This window comes from Condylostylus longicornis, unplaced genomic scaffold, assembly GCF_029603195.1.
Source record: "Condylostylus longicornis isolate FDR11 unplaced genomic scaffold, ASM2960319v2 ptg000030l, whole genome shotgun sequence".
In the NCBI taxonomy this organism is placed as follows: Eukaryota; Metazoa; Arthropoda; class Insecta; order Diptera; family Dolichopodidae; genus Condylostylus; species Condylostylus longicornis.
In genome coordinates this window covers 7529929-7551739 of record NW_026577999.1, presented here as the reverse complement: position 1 = coordinate 7551739, position 21811 = coordinate 7529929, and the positions used below count along the sequence as shown (strand labels likewise).

The following is a 21811-nucleotide window of genomic DNA, read 5'->3' as shown; positions in this document are numbered from 1 at the left end:
TTTTTTAGATGTGACTATCAAAAATAATAGAATAATTTTTTTCGAGCAATTTTTTCTCAACAATTCATGTATATAATGTTTAAAGTCAGTATAACAGATTTTAAACAAAAAAATATCATTTTTAGTAAAAAAACAACACATTATCATAAATTTGTTTATAAAGTACTCACATAAAAATATTTTAATTCCATATTATAGATATGTGTGTATATACCTAATCACATTTTAAGTGCCATTGATCTTTGTCATATCAAAAATCTTGAACTTTATTTTTTATTACACTATTATTAACATATCTACTATAGTTACTAAAATTAATTATAATTATTATACAAAATAAACGGCAAAATAATATAAAACCTATATACTTGTATTTATTTATAGTTGATAATTAAAGTGAAATTTCCAAAAACGAGAAAACAAATTTTTAGATGACTATAAATATAAATTCTATACTATTGAGTTACATACATACATACACCTACATAATATATACATAAGCATAACAAAGTAGGATAAATTTTAAGAAGATTTAGAATTTACAAATTATAAATAAACAAAATACTTGTTATAGCCCCCTTGAATATTTTTAATAACGTTCATGATAAGTACAAATCAAATATAAGAATCTAGTTTAGAAAATTTTGCCTTATATTAATAAGAAGCTTTAAAATTATTTTACAAAAAACAAAAATATATAAAAAATTAATATCACCTTTTACCTGTTTATTAAAATGCGTCTAAAACTAATTTGTGCTCAAAGGTCAAGTTCAAAATGAGAAAAAAAAATGTCATTAATTTTTTTCTAACAATTTCATAAACAGGTTATTTTCATACAAATATCATGTACATTTATACGTACATATGCACTTATTTAATTTATATACAGTAATATAAAAGCATGCTTTTATGCACAAAAAAAAAAAAGAACAAAACCTATAATCAATGAGTAACTTTATCTATGAGAATGTTTTGCCATTTTTTTGTCATTTTACTAGCTTCTGTAAAATTTGCATGGTATTTAAAAATGTAAACTTCCTTCAAACTTGTTAGACTTACATTCATATGAATGTATGTCCATTTTATTACCACATTTATTTTACAAACAACATTTATTGAGAGAATAAAATTCTCAAATTTCCATTACGTCATAAAATAAAATACTAATATTGTTGGTATAAAATAAAATCGTCTAAGTCAATTTATTAAAAACAGAAGTTTTGACCGTAATATAATACAAATGTATAGAATATTATAAGCTGAACATATATGTATACAGTATAACAATATTTAAGATAAGCATCAAACCAAATATACAAGTAAACAGGTATTTAATATACCGTTCTACAATCTTCAATGAGAGGATTTTTTTTTTCTTTTTTGTAAATTTACAAAATGAGAGTTGTTATACAAATATACATATGTAAATTTTATATGTACATACAACATATAATTGATTCAAACATACATTGTAGTTATAAGAATTTTAAGCTTTCAAACAATTTCAAAAACTTTTGATTCATTTTTTAATTTAAATGTAATTTGGGAAAAAATACAAGTTTCTTCATATTTTTCGTTGTAATAAATTATAAAAATAAATATAAGTTTTATTCAGAAATCTTAATAAAATTCTTAATACTAATTTAATAGAGTTCCCTCACATGTACTTGAACATTAAATTAAGTATTTACTTATGAGGCGCTCAGCGCATTAGTAGCCTAGCTGCAAAAATGTAAATTGCGATTGAATTTTATGAGAAAGAGAACGAACTTATGTGAAAATAAATTAAAAAGAGGAGTAAACTAATAATTTTGAAAACATAGAACAATTCTTTAGGCTACTACAGCTTTATTGAAAATAGTAACTTATTTTTGCAAAAATGTTGGAAAAGCCACTAATGCACTGAGTTCCATATATGTATAGAGTAATTTTATGTATGGGTATAAAACGGACTTAAATTATTTATATTTTATTCAATCATACTACATACGTATGTATATACTAATAATATACTAAGATTTTATTTATAGATCTACCAATATTAAATACCCTAGTTAATAATAAAGTAGGCTTTAATGTACAAATTGTTGTTTCCTTTTCTTAATGAAAAAATTCTTTCTATAAGCAAAATTTTAAAAACGAAAAATAATGTGATAATACGAAGATGTATGTATGTATGTATGTAGGTTTCTCTTGCGATTACGTCTTATGCAAATTCAAATAATTTTTCTATTGTTTATGCTTTTCCGCCTTGTACTGGCCTGTCAATGCAACGCAACGCAACTTAAAAATTTCCTTAACAAAATTCAAGTTCTATAATATTATTAAATTTTCTTGAATGAATTGAGATTTTCTTCTCTTTTCTTCATTTAACTCTTTAAATCTGTTCATTTGCAATACACAAAATAAAAAAAAAAAAATAACAAAAAAAAAAATGGTCTAAAAATCGTATAAAGAAAAATAAATTTGAAATAAATTCCACAATACAATCCACATAATGCCGTTGTCTCAATTCTCAATCCAATATTAAATTATTTTTATTAATATAAGTATGTGAAATAAAATGAACATTCCACGATCGTAACGAAATTTAAAGTTTAATATTTCAGTTGGCATTTAACACGCGATCCATTAAGTTCGTGATCGGTCTTCAATTTTTATATAAAACGGTTAATAAATAATTTTTGTCATTATTTATTTAAAAAAAAAATAAATATAACAGAATACGATATTAACGCTAAATATTTTTTTTATTGTGATAATTAAATTAAAAAATATATTTTTTATTTTTATTATTGTTATTCAGGTGTATTATAGTGGTGTGTTATATCAAATCAACAACATAAGTTAGGAGTAACAAACAAAGAATTTTGTTTACTTCTGCAAAAAAGAAAAAGAAAACAGAAAATAACTTTAGTTGCAAAATAATAAATCAACATTATTATTGTTGTACATATACAAAACATACACATACATACAAAAGTGTAAAAGAATAAATACTTAATAATAATTACTTAAAAACTAAAATTAATTAAAAGTAAAAGAAGATTATTTGTAAAAATATTCGAGGTGAATTTAGATTTTGTGGTGTTTTTTTTAAAAGGTTGTTAGACCAACGGAAACGAATACAATTACAATAAAAGTAAGAATTTGATTATTTATAGTAAATTTTTTTAATTATTAATTAAAATATTTGTTTTGGGCAATATTTTTTTTGCGTTGATTTTATATTTTGAAATGATTTAAGCTTAATTCATTGAGGCTTATTAAAATTCTATTTCATGTGTTGCGTATTATTAAAAGAATGGCAACACTCTTGCAATATATAAAAAAATGATTTGGATTACGATAATTAAGTATAAAGAAATGTTCACTGGAAACCATACACCTGGGACCTTACCATGTAAATCGATTTTCGTGAAACGATTTTAATATTCGTAAAAATGATAAGGTAGTACCAATTAATTTGCATGGTACTACCTTTCCATTTTAGCAAATATGAAAATCGTTTCATGAAAATCGAATTACATACACAGTAAAACGCCTGGAAATCGATCAAAGAATCATCTCTGAAATTATATGCAACCTAATGTGAAATACCCTCTATTCTTATAGAAAACAATTTAATACTTACTTACCACTTTAATAAAATATCATATGTTAATATTATTAACGTTGCACATTAAAAATTAATTTATGGATTAAGTAAAACTAATTTAATAAAATTTACTGTTAAATTTTAGTAAACGTATAACTTTAAACAATAAGTAAATACGTGTGATTTTAAAGAGAAATATGTTAATATTTTCTGTCACAAAATTTAAACTTGTTCGAAAACGAAATTCAAATAAAATTAACCATTCATAAGATTAAAATATTTAAAATTTTAACCATTTCGTTTTAAAAATTTTTTTATTCAAGGTCAAGCTTTCATATTATTTAACCAATACTAAAATATATTTTAGTAATACAGTTAATGTATTACATAATATATCGTATCGTATTCTAACACAATACTTATATGAACACGGTAACTCTAAATTTTCAAGACAACTGGGCATCTATAAAATTAGAGTATTCAACAATATTCTAAGTTATTTTTTATGATTGAACACTAAATAGGAAATATCCACATAAATGAGAATCTTCTAATAGGCATTAATTAATTTTTTTATTCCTTAAGAACCAGTTTTTGTTTATATGCTTTTAAAAAAACAATAAAATGATAATTGTAGTACTTTAATAGCTATATACAAGAAGATCAAAATTTTTGATTACGCCATTCACACATTTTAATTTAATTATATTATATTTTATATATTAAAGCGAATATTACATAAGATGAAGATGGCTACATTTTTTAAAAATTTTAAAGTTGGATTTTATAAAAACTACAATTTCAGACTCAAAGTTTGAGTATATCTTAATTTAAGAGAACAAATTTAACTCACTCAATTATAGAAATTTTGAGAAATTCTTAATTAAATTTAAAGTTTTCAGTCGAATGGTTATAGAAATTTTTAAGATCAATAATTGGTTATTAGCCACAAATTAATAGCGATCAATTTTTTTTATATAAATCACAATTATTAGCATTTGTACCTGTAGGTATAAGTATATGTTTTGTAGCTATAAATCTTAAAATAAGTAAGTATTTATCAATTAGACGATAATAAATTTGAAAATGAAAAAAAAGTAAATTTTACACAATGATAAGCATCGAGTAAAAAATCAAGGAAAGTTTTTTACATTTTTGTTTTTTTTTAATTGTTTTTATATTAATTGCAATGGAAATAAATTTAATTTATAACTTTAAAATTACTTCGCAATTTATTTTCTTATTTATCATCATAATTAATTTCAATTTCCTATATTAGTAGATTCTTACGATACTTATATTTTAAACGTTCTTCAATAATGAAGTAATGATAAATGTATATCGTAAATTAAAAAAACAAATTGTTCTAATACCTAAGTACTAACTTTTTTAACGATTTAAGTTTTAAGCATGTTAATGCGTATTTAAATAATTTTTTACATAAAAATCCAAATGCAGCGTTTGTGTGATCTATCGTTTTGTGTTTAAAAAAAACAAAACAAGAAAAAATAAATTCTCTAGTATTTTGCATTTATTCCAGTGAGAGAAGTCATAGAGTACACAACGATGTCTTTAGGTATGTACATATTTTTTGCGTTTTAATTTTTTTTCTGCTTTTTTTTACAACATGTTTTTACATGTTAAATATTGTTCTTTCGTGTTGATATATAATTTTACAAGAATGTTGAGTTTTTTTGTGAAAAAAATTAAACTAAAAATTAGATAACACGATTGTGTAAGTTGGGCTTTCTTCTTTGTTACGAAATCGGACTCACGTTTGTGTTGCCTTAATTATTTTAGTTGTTTCGAGCATATTTACAATAATTTTCTTATAAATTTAGAAAAAATTACGACTTAAACAATGATAACGATATTCAGAAAGTATTATAATTGTTACAAAATTCGGTTGATGATTGCAACTAGCTTAATTAATTGCAACTAGCTTATCGAGAAATAAATTTTTCAATTTGAGAAATATCACTTTGTGGACACAGATAAGCCTAACAAAAAAAATAAATTATGGCGTATACAACCTGTAATAGATATGGTAAAAAAACGCTGTAATAAGCTTGCGACTATTGTAGAAGCATACTCCATTGACGAACAAATGATTCCTTTCACTGGAAGATGTCCAGCTCGTCAGGTTATTAGATCGAAACCTCGTCCAGTTGGATTAAAGAACTTTGTTTGTGCTACCGCTGATGGATTAGTGGTAGATTTTGAAATCTTTCAGGGTGCTGGAACCTTTCCAGATTGCGGAATTATATTACATCTATTGTTATATTTTTAACCAAATGTTTGCCAAAAGTTAGCCATTTATACTTCGATAGATTTTTCACCACAATACCGTTGTTAGAAAGGTTGAACGAAATAGGCCTCAAATCAACTGGAACAATTATGGCCAATCGTTTGGAAAAGCGACTTCATTTACCCTTGGATAGAGATATGAACAGAGGGGACATATCACAGTTTGTGAAAAATGACGAAGTTTCAGTTGTAAAGTGGCGTGATACCAAATGTGTTACAATTGCGTCCACCATATGCGGAAAAGACTTTGTCGCTGAAATTGATCGGTGGAATAGGATTTTAAAACGCCGTGTACCAGTGCCCATTCCAGCAGTAATTTTAGATTACAATGAAAACATGAACGGTGTTGATATATGCGACCAGATGATGATGGAATATTATCGCATTAAAATAAAAACTAAAAAATGGCCAGTGAAAGTATTTTTTTCATTTATTAGATTTAGCCATTCTCAATTCATGGACAGAATATAGGAAAGATGCACGCCGTCTTAAAATTCCTAAAAAACAAGTTAAAGATTTTTTGCAATTTAAAATTGAAATTGGTAATGTGCCAAAAGTATTAAAATTTTAGAAGCAACGGAAGCATCCAGCAGTAAAATACCAGCAGAATATTATGGTTCAAAATACCGTCCACGTAATGCTCCTGAAGACATCAGGTTTGATCGTTTTGACCATTGGCCTCAATTCATTGACGGTACAGAAAAAAGATGCCGCAACACTTGATGTTCTAGTCGTTCGAGAGCTATATGCACAAAATGCAACGAAGTAATACCAAGAAGGTGCAAATATTAAGTTAAAAATATAAAGTTTTCTGTTTTTTTCTAATTTTTATTAAAATATAAAGAATTTAATTAATAAAATAAAAATATTTGATTTTTCTCAAATTTTATTTTATAATGTAGAAGAATTAATTAATATAATGAATAAGAATTAATTAATTGAATTAATTAATATAATTTAGTTGTACTACTACCAAGAAGGTTGAAATTTTTGTTATTATTTTTAATACATATGAATTAATATATTTTTGTTCATTTTTCATTTAGGTTTATATTTTAAAATAAAGTTTATATTTAATCACTTTAATTTTAGTTTTTTGTTCGAAAAACTGTTAAATGATATTAAAAATCGTGGCTAATTACAGGTTTTTAATTCAATAAAATAGAAAATGTCCTTAGTACGGTTTTAGACATAATAGCCCAACTTACACGATTGTGTTAGGTCCTTTTTTGACTATCCTGTAAGCAAATTTTATTTTAAACACAAATACAAAACTTTTTATCAAAAAATTTTATCAAAATGTTGGTTTTTATACAAATTATAACAAATTTAAAGCTTGGGTCTGAAAGAGATATATATATATATATATATATATATATATATATATATATATATACATATATATATATACATATACATATACATATATATATATATATATATATATATATATATACATATTTACGTGGACAGTGCGGTTGCATGTGATTTGAGTGAAACATATGTACTAACATACATATTTAATTATAAAATAACAAATTACCATGTCATCGAAAAAAATATGTAAAAATAAGTATGAATGTACTTACATTGGTGATTAATTACGGTAATATAGATTTTTTATTAATATTTTAACCGTCAATTATAATTATATAATCCACACAATTAACTATACTTAAATAATATAAAAGTGTAACATTAAAGAATAATTGTGGAGAAAATTTCTCTTATTTTAAGTTAATAAGAGAATTAATAATGTTATTAACTACGATTTGAAAAGATTACGATCAGTTTTATAAAATTACAAATAAAATTGTTTTCAAGACATTTTATTGTTTTTCTAAAACTCTTGAATAATTTGTATAACAGTTTTAGATACAATTCTTGTACATTAGATCTTGTACATTACATTTGTAATCACATTCAAATTACTCTATTTTTCTCGATGACAATATTTGTTCCACAATTCACAGGTTAATGTTTTTTTTTGAAAGTCATTGATTTGTCATTTGCCATAAGTTGTTTTAATCCTAAAAAAATTAATTTTAATTATTATAATCAAAAATAATATAATATGGTAGCTGTAGATAATGATAATATTTACTATTTATAAAAATTTTTCGAAATGGATGGATGACTAGTTCTAATTTAAATTTTCTCGGTTGCATTGTTTTTATTTCAAGGCTGTTAAATTAAATGAGTTTTTTTGTGGAGAGGAAGAAGGTGGAATTAACAAATCTTATTTGGAATTATAAAAATATTTTTTTTTTTTGGTTACAATATTATATTTGATTCATAAATGAAAATTTGAATAAAATGTCGAAAACTCCATTAATTTATTATTATTGCAATAACTCTAATATTGACAGCAATACATAACTGAAAAACTAGTTTATAAATTCTTTAAAAAGTATTGCAAAATTTTATTTTGGCATACGAAATTTGCCTGGCATAGAAAGTTAAAAAAAAAAAACTGATAAAAATAATTCGCGATTGATTTTTGCTTTGAGCTCTTACCAATATTTTTTTTTTTCAGTTTCTTTTGTTTTCGTATTTTTTTTTTTTTATATTCTCTTAGTTATAAAAATAAATTTTTGATGAAGAAAAGAGAAAGAAAATGATGAAAATTTTTTTTTTTTTTTTTGAAAGACCAAAAATTTTTGTTATCGTTTATGCAGACGTTTAATAGTGCACACTCCAAAAATCAAAAAAAAAAAATTTCGAATATCTCATTATTATTTGTTTCAAGGTTTTATAACTTGACTTTCATGGTTATCAACTTTAATAAATTTGGGTAAAAAGAAAAGAAAACAAAAATCTTTTAATTTTTAAATTATGTAAAAAAATTTTTTTAATTTTCTTTTTTCTTATTTTCGAAAAAATTCGGTTAAAATTTTTATAATATTAAAATATAAAAATTTATCGCCATCAAAAATATTTTATAAATTTTTACAAAATATAAAAATTTTGAAATTTAGGCTTTAAAAATTTTTATTTAAGTAACGCACTTATGTTTAACTTATGCTTTTCTTACTTTTTTATTAATAAAAATTTTGCATACTAAATATAAGAAGTGTACATAAAAATTTTGAACATAGTACGTGATTTTTATACCCGTACAAACGTATGTCATACAACTTCCAAATTTATTTGCCTATAATCTTGAAAATTATAAAAGCTGTGGTATTGAAATTTTGCACAAGCAAATATCTTAGTAGGACCAATGTGTTCCAGCTCAAATTTTTCTGGTTTAAATATAAATTTTTTGATAATTTTAATTATCTTACTGCATAGTACAACATTTGACATAAGTATTTTAAAATTTTTATTCTTAGTCTTATTTCACATAAGTATAATTGAATATTCTATTAATCGCATATTCTAATATGCATTCTAATTATTTACTGAGTAAGTATACATATGAATGGATTTTGCATTCTAATAAGGTAAACATTTCAACAACTTATTAACCGACTGCATTATCTTAGCAATCGGATGAGAAAACTATTTTTTAAATATGTTACTTATATTAGAATTGTAAGGCAACTACCACAACCAATACAAGCATTAAAATTTTGAGAATTCCATTAAAATTTTGAGAATTCATACATAATATAAAATGTAATGGGACATAGACTCCTATAATGTACTATAAAGATGTAACATAAAGATGTCTGTGAATGGGAGTATGGGATACACACTCACAAAATTCCTTGCTCTATTACAATAGTAGCCATACTTCGCAAAAAGGAAACAACTTCTAAAATTTTGATGATGTTTAAGTTTGAAATCGGATGTACGAATTGACAAATTGGTAATGTCTAAAATACTCTAAATAAACACAAAAATTTTTCACTGAGCGAGAGTATTCATACATAGGTACATAATATATTCTTGCCCAATTTCATTACAATATCAAAAAAAAAACTTCTTGTACCATCAAGAATATTGACTTTTGAGTGCAAGGTTTAAAAAAAAAAATAAGAATGGGATTGTAACAATGCTAACTAAAACTAATTATACTAAACTCAAAAACAATAAAAATTAAATAAATTAATAATAAAGTGATGTACACATACACACTTTTGTATATGTGCTTATCTTCGGATGTGTATGTGTACAGGTATTTTTATTTGTATATAAACACATTTTCGTTTACAAAATTTTATTTTATTCGATCGGAAATAAAAAAATCAGATTTCTTCTTACACGGGTCTTTAATAACCAAGTCGAAAAAATCAAGTTTCTTGAACATAAAACAAAGTAAACGGAACAAGTAAAATAACAACAAAAAACGATTGATATTTCAAGGTCAAAAAATAAACGAAAGGTAAAAATTGGTGTCTTTATGTTATTTTACCATTTTTTTTTTCTGTTTTGATTTTCTCTAACTATAGATTAAACCCATAAATAATATACACACGGTTAAAATCTTTGTTGCCACACCAAAGAAATTAATAAATTTTTTCATTCATTTTCTTCTTTTCTTATCAAAAAGCCTAAAATTAAACCTTAAAAATACTAGCAGCAGTAAGAAAAAGAAGAACAATAATCGAACTTACCGTAACCATCAAAATGAGAAAAGAAGACAAACATAAAAATTCCCAAGTGTTATACTATTTATTATACCAGTTTTTTTCTCTACCTTTTTTTTTTCTTTAACATTTTTTATTGTAACTTTTTTTTTTAGTTACCATGTTTCACATTATTTTTATGTTTTTCTTTTGTTTTTTAATGACTGGTCAGTTTAGTTTTAGTATTTTTTACTTGTATCGATATTAATGTCAATGTCAGAACAGTTCATTTTCTTTTTCCTCTAATATACTCTTCTTAATAATATTTCATAAAAGTGTTAGGAACATGATATTCAAAATCATTAATTTTGAGAGGAATAAACTTGCGATACATGTACTTATGTAGGCATAAGCTAGTACATAGTATGTACATAGGTATGTATAATATTAAGAAACAACAAAATTTGAAATTAATTCCGTCGTTTGCGAAACTTTAGATTACGATTACGAGTACTTACTCTTTTTTTGATTTATATCTACTTCTTCCCCGATTAAATTTGTCACAAATATTTGCCATTTCTTTTTCTATTTTTTTTTAGGGTCAATGATAATTGAATTATAATCCACTGATATGGGCATAGTTACATAAAAAATTTGGATAATTTTCCAAGGGTTTGGTTTTAAGCTAAAAGAAAGACAAAATATTGAAATTTTCCAAATAAATTTTCATTTCCAAAAATAATTTACGACTAATTTACGGTGATCGATTTGAAAGATTAAATTTTAAGCCAATGTTTCGCCTAGAAATATCACAAATTAAAATTAAATATTATTTTGCAACGACAGGTAGCCGAGTCGCGTAAATTGAGAAAAATTCAAATTGTATTCAGAGGCAATATTGAGCACGTCCAACCTACTAAATTTTGAACATCACCTCCATGTGTTGTTTGACATTAAGTATGCAAAATATTGTACAAATGAATTTGCCATTCCTCTGTTGTTCTGGTTTAACAACGGGAATCGTTAGCCTTTGCCGTTCACCGCTTTGGTTCAGTTTTAACAATTACGTTATGTCAGTAGCATTAGAATAATACGAAAAACTGAAATCAAAAAGTTCAAAATAATAAAAGATTTATTTCAATAGCTAAGTATGTACAAATATAATCTTCGGTACAAATTCTCCGTATGATTTTTAACGATAAAAACAAAAGGTAGAACCAACCATAACCATTATTATGATGGTAAAATGATTAATTTTTATTTAATACGGAAGTCAAATTTTAGTTTTTTTTTATGATTTAATGTTAGGTAAAAACGAGAAAAAAAATAGAGTTGACCTTGTCAACTCTGTGATACCCGTACAAATTTGTTATCCTATGTGCGAATAACTAATGTGCCATAACTAACTATGGGGCAGACTATGACTTTAAGTTGCCGTATTACCATATTAATTTATGCAAAATTTCAGTACTATGTGTTATTCAAAATACTGGTTGTGCCAAACTACTATTGATGTTGTATGGCAGCTACCAGAAAGAGCCAAGAAATTTTAGCGAATTTTATCAAGCACATCGGCCCTATTAATATACTCACTTGTGTGAAATCTCAATATCACAGCTTTTATAGTTTCTGAGATATAGTCAAATAACTTTTGAAGTTGTATGGCAGGTACCAGAAGGAGCCAAGTAATTTCAACGACTTTTATGAGACACATTGGCCCTACTAATATATTCGTTTGTGTGAAATTTCAATACCATAGCTTTAATAGTTTCTGAAATATAGTCAAATAACTTTTGAAGTTGTATGGCAGGTACCAGAAGGAGCCAAGTAATTTCAACGACTTTTATGTGGCATATTGGCCCTACTAATATATTCACATGTGTGAAATCTCAATATCACAGCTTTTGTAGTTTCTGAGATGTAGCCAAATAACTTTTGAAGTTGTATGGCAGGTACCAGAAGGAGCCAAGTAATTTCAACGACTTTTATGGGGCATACTGGCCCTACTAATATATTCGTTTGTGTGAAATTTCAGTACCATAACTTTTATAGTTTCTGAGATATAGCCAAATAAATTTTGAAGTTGTATGGCAGCTACCCGAACCGGTAACCCGATCATGTCCAATTTAAATAGGGTTCTGGAACTTACTACAATAAATCATTTGTGAAAATTTGGTGAACTTAGCTCAATTAGTTTTTGAGTTATCGTTCGGACGGACGGACGGACGGACGGACAGACAAAGCTAAATCAACTCAGAATTTGACGCTGATCAAAAACATACACTTGAGTCTATATCTAACACCGTTATTTCTTAGCGTTACAAACGGTAAGGCAAATTTAGTATACCCTTCGAACATACGTTCGTACGGGTATAAAAAATACCAAATTAATACCATAAATAGAGAATAAAAAAATAGATTTTGCTTTTGTAATCGAATACAACGATGACTAATGTACAACATTTTACAGTTAAGTTCAAATTAAAATGGTGGTAATTCAAGTGCCGTTCTTATTTCTTTTTTTTTTTATTTTTGCTTAATTTTGTAACAAAATCATAGAAAAACGAAAAAAAATTATTACGTATTAGTCAAGGTCGAAAAGATTATTTTTGTAGAGCATAGTATTTTTGTTTTATTCATTCTATGTTGTATTCAATTAAAAATTTTAATTTTAAAACTAATCATGACCGATATTTCAAACAAAAATTATTACATTATCAAATTTATTTTGCAAAAAATTAATAATTGTATTTTTTTCGCAATAAAAAATCATTTACGATTAAATTCCGGGCGGAATTCCAAATTGAAATTTGTTTGAATTTTTTTTTTTTCCAAATTGTACCAAAAATATTTGCAAAAAAACAGTTTCTTGTCTACTTATTGGGTAATCTGGAAAAAGAAATAAGTAGTTTTAAATAAATTTTTAAAAATTTGAAAATTTTATTATATTGGAAAATTTAACTAAAATATACTTGCCATAAAAGTATTATCGTTCTTCTAATATTCTCATTAGTGTTACCAATATTTTAAAAAACGCTGTAGTTATTTAGCACCAATTTTGATCTTATATTACACTTATTAACTTGTTTTCAAGCATTTTCAAATTTTATTTTAAAAATTTGAAGATTATATTCGGTCTTAATGTAATTTTTCAAAAATAATTTCAAATCTTGTACTCAATTTTTAAAACTTGTACTCAATTTTGTACTCATTGAAAATAAAAATCTGTTTTCGAAATTATCTATGACTACCTATTCTAAATGTTATCAGTTGAATCATTCTGCAATTATTATTCAAACCTCATTATTACTAGTATAATATCCAAAAATTATCCGCTCTATCCAAATATTATCCGATCCAAATTTTTTTTCGGTATATTCTTTACAAATACCTTAATACCTACTTGTAATATGTTCAATAAGAAAATATTCTTTTATTGTATTCATTCTTTTTATTATATTAATTATATATTTTGAATTAATTTCAGAAAGACCGAAGAAAAAACATAAACATTTTATAATAATAATCAATTTTATCGTAATGCTATAATGGGAAATGTTCATTTTTTTGAAAACAAATTTTTGTCATGTTTTAATTAGAGAAATTCAAAATAATAATAATTTTAACATTTTGGAATACCACTGTGTTATGTCAAATGTCTCTCTTTTTTTATTGTTTGTTGTTGTGATTTAGAAAATTTTAAATATGAAAAGGATGACTAAACAAAAATATGTATTGTATATTATTACTTCCTTTGATAAGGATATAAAATTTTATTTATTTTATATACATACATTCATACATACTTAAGTATGTACATGAATTTTCGATTCTCATATTATTTTATTCTTTTTGTATTCTCATTTGTCAGAGAAAAATATTCTTTGGGGTCTTGTTAATCAAATCTGTTTTGTCATTTTTCATTTCTCTTTGAATATATTATGTATTTATTTATATTAGATTTTGTATTATTATATGCGTATATTAGAGCACGGTATTTGTTATATTTTAAAAATTTTAAGTAAAAAAAAAATTATTAAAAATCTTAAATAATCCCATATAATTTATGAAAAATTTTGTATCAATCACGTACGGATAAATGTCCTTTTTCGAATTTTATATTGTAAAATACACGAATTTTTAATTGAATATAAGAGAAAAATTTGAAAATTAAAATTTTTTGAAAAAGCAGAGAGCTTTGTAATAAATTGAAAAATAAATTGTAGAGAGGCTTTTCAGTTATATTATAAAAATGTACATATATGTATAGGTTTCGAAAGGTTTATAAATATTTAATTTCTATATGCAATATAAAAATGATACAAATTTCACTTTAGCTCTGAAATTGTAACTTAAGAAAACTAGCCCTGGCAGTATACGTACATTTGATTCAAATTCTATTGTGAAGAAAAAATTTATAATACATAACTTATTTAGTCTAATCAAGAATGGATAATATGAGAGGATAAGAGGGTATGTACAATAAGTATACCATTTGATTATTCACTAATGTAGAAAATTAAATTTATATTTCCGAGCATTCAAATTTTAATATTCTCTTTGTAAAGTATTAATAAATCATTTATGTGCTCAGAAATCAAAATATCACAGCAATTATATACCGTAGGCGTCAAATTATTTTAATTTATTAATTATATCCTAATTTTATTTTATAAAAATAAAATTATTTGTAAGTACTTAATACACACAACAATAGCATCCCCAACAATAGCATAAAAAATTATAGTGAAACCTTAAAAAAAAATAAAATTTCTAATAAAATTCAATTATTCTAATATAAATCAAAAAACTTGTTAATTACTAGCATTTAAAATTCATTAGATTTTGGAACCCTGACGACGTTAATAAATTTTTGTATTTTTAAAACTTTTAATTGCTCATATTTTTCATTACAAATTTCTGTAATGAAAAATTTCTGAATTCTGTAGCTGCCGTAATAAAACTTGTATACGCGTATATGAAACAATATTTATAGCAATTAATCGAATTCAAAATTTATGACAATTTTAATTTTATTATTCAACTTTATATTAGCAGCAATCTATAAACTTTCATATATTTATTTAATAGTACAAAAACTTTTTGGGATTAAAAATACAATTTTTATGAAGGTGGCAGTCGATTGTGTTTAATTCAATTTTCAAAATTCTTTCAACTAATTAAAAACTTGTTTAAAAATTTATTATCGTACATGTTTTGTTAATAAACAGAATGATGAGACTAAGGGCACTGTAGTAAATACCAAAGAAATCTTAGACAATAAGAATGAAATCTTGTTATTCGAAACTTGTTAAAGTTCTATATTTCAATTATTTGATAATTTCCTTATTCATTACTGAATTTCAATTCAAATTAAGAATTAAATTACACACTTTAAACATTGAATTTTTAATAATAATGAAATTATTAATTTTACTTCACTCAATTTATCCTCCTCTTAATTTTATAAATTACTCATACAAAACTAAAATTATACATTTTGATGTCAAAAATGTTGTAACTTTTAATTACTATTAATTATTTAATGCTCAGATTAATAATTTTGTATTTAAAAAAATAAATGTATGTTATTAAAAATTTTTCTTAGAACATTATGTCAACATAAATTTATCGACAGGCTTAAGTTCAAATATCACAATGCAATTCTAAATAGTAATTATAGGTCAAGAAATTAAAAAACAATTACATAGTTATTATTATTCATAAATATATAAAAAAAAAACAATGAAATATTTTTCTGGTATTGGACATTCAAGTACTTTAATTTCAAGTTCAAGAAAAATATTAATTTGTTATAAAACTTGATATTTAATACTCGTATCACCTGTGATTAATGCATGCGTTTTGCTCATGAAAACTAAAACATGGAATACTTATATGGAAACAATTTGGAAAATATTTGAATTCAAAATACTTTTACAATATCTATTATATTTTTGTATATATATACATATGTATATACATAAGTTAAATTCAAATTTACAGTTCTGAGTGCGAGAAATCTTATTAGTTAAAACTGCACTGCAATTGTACCACTGGAGCAGTGCTGCCAAAAAAAACCTCTGGTATCAAACAATTTGATTTATATTCTCTACTAATTGAGGTTATGAATATAAAAGCAGGAAAAAATTTTATGCTGTCAATTTGACAGAACACCTTTTTTTGCAGTTTCATGATCAAAAACAGATCGGACAGATATTAGAACTGTAAACGAGAATTTAAACATAGAATACGTATATCTGCGAAAATTTACTATTTTACAAAATGATATTTAGTATCTCATTATACTCGTACTTTTTGTTTACCTGTACTCTATAAAATCTAACGGTATTGGTTCACTTATTGAACACCCTTTATTATAAATAATAATAAATAATAATAAATTATAATAAACTTTATAAATTAAGTATTATAATTTATAGAAATTTAATAAGTAGGTAGTAGGCAGTAAGTTAAAATTGTCCTTCAAATTAATACTTAATTTTTGTTCAAAAAAAATCTTTAAAGACCTGTTCTATATAAAATTGATTTGATTTAGTCGCATGAATCTAGTTTCCAAGAAAAATTTTATTTATATAAATACTTAAATACTGCTTTTAACTAACTAGGACCAGTAAATTTTGAATTTTTTTTTCACAATTCATTAAACTTTATTATACTTTATTAATTTGACAGAATTATTATCGGAACCATACAACAATACATTTCTTAATCCTTAAAGAATTATGTTAAGAGATTTATTATTAGTCTTATATTAGGATTTATATTAGATGTATTCGATAGCAAAAAAAAATAAAAATCCTTTTAAGTCTCATATTTCCTTTCTTTTGATAAAATTATCATTTATTTTTCTTTTCTTATTGTTCTGATTAGCCTTTAATATTCATGTCAATTTTTATATATATACTTACATATGTATGTATATATACTTTTTAAATAAATGAATATTCACTTTATAAATTGCTTGTTGATTATGAAATACGATTCAATAAAAAACAAATAAATATTATATATATATATATATATTCATAATATATATATATATATGTATATATATCATATATATATGTATATATATATATATATATATATTATATATATATTATATATATACATATATATATATAATATATAATATATATATAATTATATATATATATATATATATATATATATATATATATATATATACATATTATATGTTTATGTATAAAATTATTCGCCTTATATCTTTTAGTTTCCTGTTCACATATAGGAATTGCTTGATTAAAAAACAGCAGCCATTATTATCTAAGTATAAAGTTTACATAAACATAATCGCATAATATACATTTATATATACATTTATATATGTATACATTTAATATACATTTATATACGTATATATATGCGCTAACTATTTATGTACATACATATACCTTAATACAATATTTTGTATATAAATGCTCATAACACCAAGGAAGATCAAAAAATTTTTTTTTACATTGAATCTTGTGAGAAATTTGAATCATTTTATGTTTAGCACGGACATTTTCCGGCACAGTACCTTATAAAATTTCAAAGCTAATATAAGAGTTATTGTACATATATGGATACATGGATGTATACATTATAATATGTATATATACTTAATGAGAATCTTATTAAGAAATTATAAATAATATTATTCCTGTTACTTTTCATACATTTCTAATACTTATAGCATCATTTAAGTAATCGGATCTCTTCAATGAACTGGTCATATTTTCATATTATGAAATTTATAGTTGTCAGCGTATTTATAATGCCAAAAATTAGGTTGAATTAAGATTTTAGACAATTTAACTTTATTAGATAATTTGCAGACAAAATAAACTTTTACAAATTTAAACTTGATTTTGAATTTCTTTTAATAAGAATTTTATCGAGAATATTAGTTTGCTCCGAAATATTTGTCTAAGATACTTAAAGTTAAACAATTATACCTAACTTGTATTAAATAATTATTTTATATGAAATAATTGTAAGCAAAAATTTAATGATATTTCAATTTTTTATTTCCCCTATAAAACAAAATGCTAGAAAACACAGAAATTAATGAGATTTTTATGCAAATATTTTATGAAAATCATAAATTATTTCTCAATTTACCATGCGATTTGATATAGTTACATTATAGTTAAAATCCAGACACATACTCGTACATACAATATATAAATGAATTTCATATATAGAATAAAATAAAAGATTTAAGAAAAAAACATTAAGGATATTATATTACGAGGACTTTAAGAAATAATGCTACTTGAAAGTAACCAAAAAACAAAAACCTATTACACATGAATGAAAGTATAAACCAAAAATTTAATACTGTGTGAGACGACATTTAGGACTAGTAATAACATGTATGTATGTAATAAAATATTGAAACTAAACTATAAAATCACTTCCGGATTTTATTTTATTTTTTTTTCCCTATTTTCTTTTACTTTGCTTTGTTTTGTGTAAACGATGGATGGTAACATCTGTAAAATACTTAGTTTTTTATGTATGTATTGATTTCCATTATATAATATTTTTTTATTCAGTTGCCTTAAGTAAATGTTTAAAAGACTTTTAGTATAGGAAAAAGAAAATTCCCAAAAAAAAAAGAAAGAATATTTACAAGGATAAAGCAAAATATAAAGACAAAGTAAAAAGCTTGGCCTTTTTTTTTTGAAATACTTCGTGTGTTATGTCACTATAAAGATAAGAGAGCAATTCAATATTTTATGAGTTTATATTTTCTAAAATCTAAATTTACATTCCATAACTTCTATTAAGAATATTATAAGTGAGTTTAAAATTCTAAATACTAGAATTATATTTAAGCAGTAAGTTTTCATTTTAACAATTAACTTAAGTAATTGAATCTGTCGACATAGTTACATAAAAAATTACCCGTACAAGTAAAAGCATATGTGATAATTAGACAAAACCGGGATACGATCAAAAATCGTAAAAATACTCGTGTTTTGACAAGGTCGGAATACGGTCAAAATCAGTGAAAATACTAGTTTTTTAACATGGAAAAAGTTACGGTCAAAAGGTAAGAGATACGGTCAAAAACTTGAAAATACTCGTTTTTGGATACGGTGAAAAGCCTTGAAAATACACGTTTTTTGACAAGATTGAGATACTGCCGAAAACCGTGAAAATAGGTGTTTTAGCGGGATTGGGATACTGTCAGAAATTGTGAAAATACGAGTTTTTTTTTTTGACAAAGTTGGGATAGGTAAACAAGGTACTAGTGTAAGTAAAGCATAATAAATTTTCATTGCTATGTAAGGATGCAATATAAACTTGTGTGCCAATCATATTTTTAATCATGTTGATGGTATCCTTAGACCTCCTTACAAAATATCTAAGACAAAAAAGACGAAAAGAGGGTCATGCAATTCGATTTATTCCAAAAATAAGATATTACAATACTTGTCAAAAATAATTTTAAAATTTTAAGTTTAATTTAGATTTCTATATAAAATTCTAATAGATTTCTATGGTAACATTCTTTAAATAGGATCGCCCTCTAAGTTTTTGTATCACTCACATACACATTAAAATGTACATTATACTTATATTTCAATTTATTTTTTAATAAAATAATTAAAGTAACTAACAAAAAGTTCTCTTTTTGTAATTTATTTATGAAAATAACTAGCAAAAGTATGTGTTCTTGTATACATATACATACATGAATAGAAAAATCAATGATATACATTATTATTAAGTTAAGGAGGAAAAAAATCATCACAAGAATTATTTTTCCATCTTTTTTTTTCTGAATCTCAAAGATCTTATAAAAATGTAGAAGACATTTTACACATACTGGAAAAAAAATGGAAAAACAAAATTTTTCTTCCAATTTTTTTATTCCTTTTCGCTCTGTTTTTGCTGACATCATTGCATACAATAAGGGAGGTAATGTAGTGGTACCAAATTTACCATGTCGAGTGTAAAATAGAAATAAATTTCTACATGACAGTAAAACTTAACAAATTACTTTTTGGCACATGCCGGTCTTTCTGTGTACTGTTAGATTTCAATATCTGAGTTACCAGGGTTAACTAGCGTCACGAGTTGACTAACTATTGGAGTACGACAATTTTTTTAATAAGAAGACAGTTAAGTGCCAAGAACTGAACTTTTATTGCAAAGAACTGATTTATCAAACAAAGAGATTGTAAAATTTTCGGAAATATCAGAGTTCCGAAGTCAAATTTTCACTGAGGTTAGTTTTTAAATTTATACGGATGTCTAATATATTTATATAAAAAAATTTAACTTTTTAGTTCTGTTCAACAACAAAACCAACTGACGAACTTCTTAGAGAAATTGGGTTGCAGAAAGTTAAAGGTCTTCTAAGAATTTTCACTGAATGAGAAGAAAAAATTTCAGTTTATTATACTCTGACCTCATCACTCTTGTTTAGTTATCTACATATACCAACTTTTCTGTTTTACATAATATTGTTGTATTTAAGCATATTTATATAAAATATATAATGACGTATAGGAAAATGAATACAGTCAGAAATTCTAAATATAATTTAAAGTTGATATTAATTTCTCTTAAATTATATAAATAGGGAAAAAGATCCCCTAATTTACTAACATATTATGTATGTGCTCTAATGTTTTTTAAAATATTTATGCGCTTTGTGTTTATGTACGTATTTATATCTCTTATTTTATGTTAAAATCTTATTTATTGAAAGCTTTCTTTGGCGAATTTCTTGTCACGTGAATTGTCTTAAAAGATGGAAAGAAATAAAATTCAATTGGGCGTAAGACTGTTTTTGGCAACATAAGTTGTATTGACAAAAGCTCAATAAGCATTTTATGAATATTAAAATTGTTATATAAGAACCTAGTTCTTTAAGAAATTGAACATTAATAAATTTATTTAATAATTGTGGTAAGTGGAGAGTTACGAAAATTTTCCTTTGCTCACCATATTTTTTAAAAAAATTTATTTCATATACTTACATTAAATTAAATTTTTATTTTGTTTTCTATCTCAGATATTTTTTAATTTCACCTAAAAATTAAATAGCTCTTATGCATTATTCCGATTCAAATGTTCCAAAATTAAAATAAATTTTGTAATTCAAACTTAAATAAAGCTACTTGTAAATTATGGCACTTATGATTTTATACCTTTCGGAAATACATAACTTCCAACACTACGAGTATCTATTCCATATGTTAACATCCATTAAAATGCATAAATCTGCTGCAATCTTTATGTTTCGCACTTCACAAAACACTCACTGATATTGAGGAATATTTCAAAAACTCAAAAGAGTGTACAAACAAAAGTTTTTATAATTTTACTTCCAAATTGATTTTAT

The 21811-nt window shown here is 24.0% G+C and overlaps 1 protein-coding gene across 1 annotated transcript in view; it reads left to right on the top strand.

Moving 5' to 3' along the window:
* Nucleotides 1–2743: 2743 nt before the first annotated feature.
* Nucleotides 2744–21811, top strand: part of LOC129608188 (ABC transporter G family member 20) — a 137188-nt gene continuing 118120 nt past the window's right edge. The window contains exon 1 of the mRNA XM_055519546.1: nt 2744–3142. The gene's annotated coding sequence lies outside the window, so the exon portion shown is untranslated. The remainder of the gene's footprint in view (nt 3143–21811) is intronic.